Source organism: Schistosoma haematobium, chromosome 1 (genome assembly GCF_000699445.3).
Source record: "Schistosoma haematobium chromosome 1, whole genome shotgun sequence".
NCBI classification, from domain to species: domain Eukaryota; kingdom Metazoa; phylum Platyhelminthes; class Trematoda; order Strigeidida; family Schistosomatidae; genus Schistosoma; species Schistosoma haematobium.
This window is the reverse complement of record NC_067196.1, coordinates 64,006,268-64,014,546: the sequence shown is the minus strand read 5'-3', so window position 1 is coordinate 64,014,546 and position 8,279 is coordinate 64,006,268.

Below are 8,279 nucleotides of genomic sequence, written 5' to 3'. Positions count from 1 at the left end.
CAAGAGCGGTTTTGAAATAATGTCCGCAAGAGATGACAGCAACCGTGGATTTAACCCGTCAGGGCCCGGTATCTTACAAGGTTTGAGGTTAGTTATCAACTGAAGGACAGTTTCCTCAGTCACCTTGATGCCTTTATCTTTTAAACTTTGTTTGGTTGAATTATACAACTACTAGTTCCTGAAGTAAACTGACAGCCTCTTGTTGAACGATTGAATCAGATTTACCGCTTTTCAATTCTTGTAAGAGGTTCTATCTGCACTGACACCTAATTATCGTGTTGTATCGTTTGTGCCAATTAATAATTCCCTTGTAACTGTTTCCGTGTCTTGTTTAAAATTCTAAAATACAATAACTCAAAGTGTTGACACTGATTTATCTCTAGCTTAAATAACGGTCCATTTGTGACTCTTGAAGTACGAAGTGAACGCTTCCAGGATTTCCCAGTTCGTATGCCAAATTCAACTATTTCCAATAATCATTCATGCCATTTCAAATGCTTCTGTACTGTCTTTTTCAGAGATAAGAGCCTCTTAGTGAGGTGAGTAGGTTAGGAGTTGTATCTCTTATGTGGTTAGGTGTTATAATGTAGGAGGTCTTTATTAAACACTGAAAACAGTTTTTAGTAGTTCGAGTCGACTTATCTGATAACCTGGGAAGAAACACTTAGATACAAAATGCACCGTTAGTTCCAGAATGCTGATGGGAAGAAACATACAGTAAGACGGTGTGCGATACTGAGACAGCTTTTGTGATATGGTCGGTGTCGTTTAAGTTGTTAACAAATCCTTAGAATAAATTTAGTTGCAAGTCTTCGATGGCTACGATGGTCGCACTAGTTGTAATGGACACACCCCTAGTTTTAGGCATCCAGCCTACCATTTGCACCGAACTCACGTTCAAATCACCAATGAAAGTGTCGCGGATACCCAGCATTCGGAAAATTACCGTCTGAAATTCCTTCTTACAAAATGACCTCAAGGCCAGACAAAACATAGGTAACTATTGAAGGAATTAGAAGATATATTTAAACGGTGTGTCAAAGTGTATGTAAATTCCAAATTCTGCGATGCACCACTTTCGAACCACCGTCGATTAGTGCACCTAAAGAGTAAGACTAGAATATCAAGGAAATGTGATTTCAATTCTGGCACCAAAATTTATTTGTAATTCACTAATAATTGTAGCGGTAAATGAATCCCCAAAATAAATAGCCCTGTAAGTTTTCGACATTGTATGCTGACCATATGTTTTAGTGGACTCATCTAGCTGAAGGCGCTCGGTCAGGCATCCGCACCAGATCACGTGTGGTAACGCCGTGCTCAACATCTACCGCAATCGCTAGCCAGATTAGATCAGAGAATTCGGATATATTGGTAATCGCCAAATACACTCTTCCGATCTCCTCGACTCTGTCTTCTGATTTCTCTGGGTGAGAACGAATTATATTAGAAGGCGTTGCTGATAAAAGCGTTGTCAAACACTGAATACCTGTGTCATTTTCATTGGTGAGACCGACGTGATCTGACACACCTAATTGCAACTGTGAGTCTGTCCCTTTTTGGGATTTTTATACATCATTGCCTTATTTTTTTAAACATCGTGTTTTTTCTCGTGTTTTTTCTTGGATATATATATATATTTCCCATCGTTCATTATCGTACTTCATATTTCATCATGACTGAACAGACACCCAAAGTACTAAAGCTAATGACTTTGTCCCGCCTTCGTTTCAACTGATCCCTTTCTGGCCCGACAATATCGAAGCCTGGTTCTGCTACGCAGAAGCCGACTTCCAGGAGCACGGCGTGAACGACACACGTGCACAATTCCTCGCAGTAGTCAAGGCACTACCGCGCAAATTCAACAGGTACGTAACACCTAGTATGTTCACTAGTGATGTTTCCGAATCTTACGTAACCTTGAAACGTTTGATTCTTAAACGAGGAGACCTAACCGATCGACAAAGGTTAGATCAACTCTTCAATAACATCGACCTGCAACACGGTTCTGTGACGGACATGTTGCAACGGATGAGAGAGGTTATAGGCCTAAGAACTTTCGACGAAGGTCTATTCAAACAACTTTTCTTGTCAAAACTTCCCCAACAGGTGCAAGCAGTTCTGGTCTCGTTCCAGAACAACGCCTTAGACGAGCTGGCTGCATCTGCCGACCGCATTTTAGAAATTACGAAATCTTCTACGACAGAGGTTTTTTCAGTCAAAGAAAAGCCTCAAACGACTCAGAATGACATAACCGAGTTATGTCATACACTCACGCGTTATCTTAGTCTTCGTAACGACCGTAATCGCTCGCAAACTCCACGTAGAAGCATTTCACGTAAGCGAACTGTCTCTAGACCACGAGAGACGGATAACCCCGACTGGTGCTGGTATCATAACCAGTATGGAAAGTTTTCCAGAAATTGCAGAAAACCCTGCAATTTTCCCAACACGAAACCGAGTGACTCGAAAAACAACTTGGGAAACTTCCAAGCCGGCACGCGTTAACGGCAACCGTAGTCGGTGAACATAGCCGTCTGCTATTCGTCACAGATGTGACAACGAGAGTTCGCTACCTCGTCGACACTGGCGCAGAAGCTAGCGTTCTTCCAGCGAATCCCAACGACCGGCTTCACGAATCGGCTCTAAACTTACAGGCGGCAAACGGAAAATCGATCGCTACGTATGGCAAAAGGTACATTTATTTTAACGTGAGTTTACGTAAACCCATTCACTGGATCTTCGTTGTTGCAGATATTTCTATGCCAATCATTGATATGGATCTTCTACAACACCATAATCTGATCATCGACACGCGCAAACGGCGGCTAGTAGACGGAAACACTAATTTGTCCGTTTGCGTAACTTCCTTTTCCTGTTGCAGATTATCCCCAGTCATAATTAAGCATATGATAGACCCACTCTATCAACCACTACTTGATAAGTACTCTGGGATACAACAAACTCAACCGAAACTACCGTGTGTAATCAGCAATGTTACACACCACATCATGACTAGAGGACCACCTGTATTCTCTAAAGCACGATGACTAGCTCCTGAAAAACTAAGGTTGGCGAAAAACGAGTTCGATCACATGATAGACTTAGGGATCATACGACCGTCAAATAGCCCATATGCATCTCCGTTGCACATGGTCCCTAAAAAGGATAGCAACGATTGGCGTCCAACTGGCGACTATCGGCGATTGAATGCAAAAACCATTCCCGATCGTTACCCGTTGCCTCACATTCACGGTTTGACAGCTACCTTGAAAGGTACAACTGTCTTTTCGAAAATCGACTTGGTTAAAGCGTATAACCAAATCCCTATGGCTACTGACGACATACCGAAAACAGCTATCATAACTCCCTTCGTACTCTATGAATTTTTGCGAATGCCTTTCGGTCTAAGAAATGATGCTCAAACATTCTAAAGATTCATAGACGACGTTTTTCAAGGTCTCAACTTCGTACATGCGTATGTTGACGATTGTCTCATCGCAAGTCCGGACAGAGAAACACATCTCAAGCACCTGGATCTTGTTTTCGAACGACTACAAAAACATGGCATTACTGTAAACTTTCAGAAATGCCAAATCGGGACCGACTCATTAGACTTCCTAGGACACACTATCGATGCTCAAGGCATTTGCCCCCTTAGGACCAAAGTGGCGGCCATTCTGGATTACCCAGAACCGACCACCTTCAAGCAATTACGCACGTTTAACGGCCTGATAAGTTTCTATAGACGCTTCATACCGAAATGAGCATTACTTATGGAACCGCTAACCGACCAACTTCGTGGAAATGCGAAATCCATCAATTTGGACGAAAATGCACGAAAAGCATTCTCCACAATTAAGGAACTCATCGCTAAAGCAACAATGCTTGCACATCAGGACACCCGAGCACCCATTAGTATCGCAGTAGACGCATCGGACTCGGCAATCGGAGGAGTCTTACAACAATGGGTTAACAACTCCTGGCAACCATTAGCATTTTTCTCTAGACGGTTGCTAGACACTGAATCGAGGTACAGCACATTCGGTAGGGAACTCCTAGCTATGTATTATGCTGTACGGCATTTTCAACACTACATCGAAGGTCGTGAATTCACTCTTTTCACTGACCATAAACCGGCTGCAATTAAACGCAACTCAATTTCGTAAATGTGCCCTTCAGCTTAGCAACCAATCAGAATGAGGCGGGAATTATTACATCCGCCATCTTCGTAAGCAATGGCGGTCGGCTTTCTTCGTTCTGTGCTTCTTTCAGCTGTTTCTTTTGTGTAGCTGCGTAACTTAATGTCTCAGTATGCTAAAATGCCGCAGTTAATGTAATGTTCTATATGTCGTTGTGAAGTTTATTTCGAATGAGCGATGTTTTCTGGGTTTTTGCTGCTTCTACTCAAGTCAATGTATTTCTTCAGGCAATCTGGCTAGTCTTGTGTTATAAAATGTCGGCCGGCTTTCTTCGTTCTGTGTTTTTTCCGCTATTTCTTTTGTGTAGCTACAGAATTTAATGTTTCAGCGTGCTAAAATCCATAAGTTAGTGTAATACTCTAAACATTGGAGCAAAATTTTTCCTGATTTTGCTTTGTTTTCTGGGTTTTACCTGCTGCTACTGAAGTCACTGTATTTATTCAGCTAAGCTGGCTAGTACTAACATAAGACCTTACGTTTTTAAACGACAATCGGTTATGTTTTACATTGTTTTCTAGATATCCGAAGCCGAAGTTCGTTTTTATTTAGATAAATAATTGTTGCTGCCGCCTGTGACTCTAACTGTTCGCATGTTCGTTCCTAACTGTCCTTTATGATGTTATCGGCAAAATGAAAGGAAACAATCTGCGTTTTTTAATTTTCTTCAGTATTATGGACAGCACTATCCCACCAACGAGTCAACCTAATACAGAGTGCCCAGCAGTAGGGTATATCGGTATTGATTTCGAAAGGACCCAGACTTCCGACAACTATTGATGAAGTCACAGATGCTATCAATCTATTGCAGAGGGTTTGTTATGAAAAATATGCCATATTGCAGTAATAGAGGGGTTGTACTCATTACGCAGTGCGTTAAAGCAAGCTTAACATTGAAAAGCCGGAAATCTGCTACCAGTGTGTAGTGTATGTTTGCTGTTTCGGCCATAAAAGGAAACCGAAGGGTCATGATCAGGGAGTAAAAAAGTATAGATCATATAGATCATATTTTCCCACTCGCAAATTTGTGTTTTCTTACGGTATGATGTCAAGTAGTACCTAATATGTTCACCCTTACGATGAAAAGTGCCTGCAAATTTTCACCTTCATATTCGTATTATTTTTGGACAACTGTCTTACAGTCTGAGTGCTTCGTACGCCCCAAGAAACTCTATTTCTACAACATTCGTAGTTCCAGTATAACTTTCTCACGCAGTAAGTTCAAATTAGACACTAGTCTTTCTAAATAAGCCTGTTAAGCTAATATCCGTATTCTCTATTTCAGTTAATCGATGAAGACATGTACCACGTGCATATGCTGTATACTGCCATTTTACTCCGATTCTAACTGTTATATCTTACTTTTGAATAATAAAATTGCTATATGCAGTAAATACAGACTTATTTGTTTTGATGGAGGTAAGGGGGTTCATGGGATTGTCAGCAGGATCGTATTAATATTCTCACTAAAGAGCTAAGCGAGTGCTTAAATCAGTGTAAGGTACCATACGTGGTGCATTTGAGTTACTAGTGTTCCATTAGTGCGGGTAGGGGCATTGCTTGCTTGTCATATGGCATTTGAATTAGAAGCTATAAGATAAGAAGCAGGTACGGTTAGGATGTGCAACGCGTGTCCATCCATCAGCTGCCGTGACAACCCATGGTGGTTAGAATAAGCTATGAGAGGACCCGAGTCTGTAGGTCTCCCAAGAAAATGACAAAGATATGCACCAAATCACCTTATGAAGAGCGCCTCCAATCAATTAACCTCTACTCATTAGAGTATAGACGTCTTAGAGGTGACCTAATTGCTTACAATAACCTTAACACTTCTGGACATCCCCTAAAACACCTACTTAAGCTTAGTCCCAGAAACTAAGGGCAACATAGCAGAACGGACTGTAGACGCAACTTCTACTCCTTAGGAGTTGTCAAATGCTGGAATCCGCTGCCCGCCGAGCTAGTCCAAGCGACTTCCCAGGAGTCCTTTAAGAGGCAAGTGCATCTATTCTTAAGGATTGAGGGTAGTATCATACTATGATTTACCAATTTCTCTTTCCTCTTTTATTGTTAACATACCTAGGTTCCTGCCTGGAGGTTTTGGTGACCCCCTGCTACTAGACACGGAAGCCTGTTAAGCGAAAGCTTCTATCCAGTCCACAACCATTTGAACACATGAACTAGGTGGTGAGAGGCTCGCTTATCACAAGTTTCTTGCAACGATTAAGTAGATAAAACAAAGTAGCATTAGATTCAAAAATTTATTCATGAACTTTCATTGAGTCGAATATGAAACAAAGGTTTAAACCAAGTTCCCGTTTAAAAGTTGTATTGGTAATGTTAAGCTGCAGTTTTTGTTGTTTTTTTTCCAAACGAAAGAGTAAAAGAAGTCAAAAAATACTGGAAGTGGTTGTGAGACTGAAATGGACGTCCAGCATCCTTTTTATAATCTGCTGTTCGTTGGGTCTCCCGTAAACAGTTCCATAGGGCCATGGTTCCAAGGGCGAAACAGTTTTTAGGGTCTGTGAAGGCTCACTCCTGTTGCATTCTAAATGAAAAAAATAGTGATGAATTTAGTCAGAAATGTGGAATTCATAAATAACCAAATTACATGTTTTTTAACAAAGAATTTATGCAGCTGTGATTTACCTTGAGTTCATGAATATTAGATAAGGTCAGCTACTATTACTTGCGCAAAGCATAACATGGGCTTAGTACCATATTGCAATGCTTTTATTATTTTGCTCCCATTTAAGTATTCCCATGCTTCTGCGTCTAGTTTAACAGGAAGACATACAAGCAGAGTAAGTGTCTGATAAACTAATAGTCCCACTTGTCAAAAAGATTCTTAACATTTGTTCGCAGCCAGCTGCATTTAATTGAGACACAGAACACTCATCTTAAGATGAGTTTACTTCAGACATTCAATACATCTCTGGAGCAAACAATGTAGTTGCAGACGCCTTATCTCTCATAACTTCCTTGAACAGTTTCCAAGGAATCGACCTTCTTAAACTCGCCCAGCTTCAAAAAGAAGACACTGATCTTCAGCACGAGTTATCGTCAACATCCCTTAAACTGCGCATCAAACAGATGGGAACAGGTAAGGAAACTCTACTTTGTGACACATCTACAGGTAGGGATCGCCCAATCGTGCCGAAACATTATCGACGCAATGTCTTCAACACATTGCACAAACTTTCGCATCCAGGTGTTCGTGCAACCATCAAGCTTTTAGCAGAACGGTTTTGCTGGCCTGGCATGAATAAAGACGTGAGGGAGTGGGCACGCTCCTGTGTAAGCTGCCAAAAATCTAAGGTCATCAGACACAACGGATGTTCCTTAGGCTGATTTAAAACTCCCGATGCTCGTTTCGACCATGTTCATCTAGATTTGGTAGGACTGTTACCAGATTCAAATAGGTACTCTTACCTCTTAACCTGCGTAGACCGTTTCACTCGATGGCCAGAAGCAGTACCTATCAAGGACATCACTGCTGAAACAGTGGCCCGCACCTTCGTCGAACGATGGGTAGCAAACTTCGGCTGCCCTTCAACCATCACTACAGATCGCGGACGTCAGTTTGAATCTGATCTTTTCCGTCGTCTGACCACACTTCTAGGAATCACTCGCTTCCGAACGACCGCCTACCACCCACAGGCAGACGGGTTGGTAGAACGTTTCCACCGACAACTAAAAGCTTCACTATCAGCAGCAAACGTTTCACAGTGGACCGACGCTCTTCCACTCGTCTTACTGGGTATCCGCAATGCAGTGAAAGCTGACATTGGATACACTGGGGCTCAACTCGTTTATGGAACAACACTTCGACTTCCAGGAGAATTCGTGGATCCTTCATCCTCTTCAATGAACATGGATCTAACCTCTTACACGAACAAGCTTACAAACGCAATGCGTTCAGTTAAACCTGCTTCCACTCGACCACAATCAACGGATGTTTTCGTTCAACCTGACTTACGATATAGTAGACACGTTTTCGTTCGTCGAGACTCGCATCGACGACCATTCGAATCAGCATACGAAGGACCCTTCAAAGTTCTTCAACGTGAATCTAAGTAC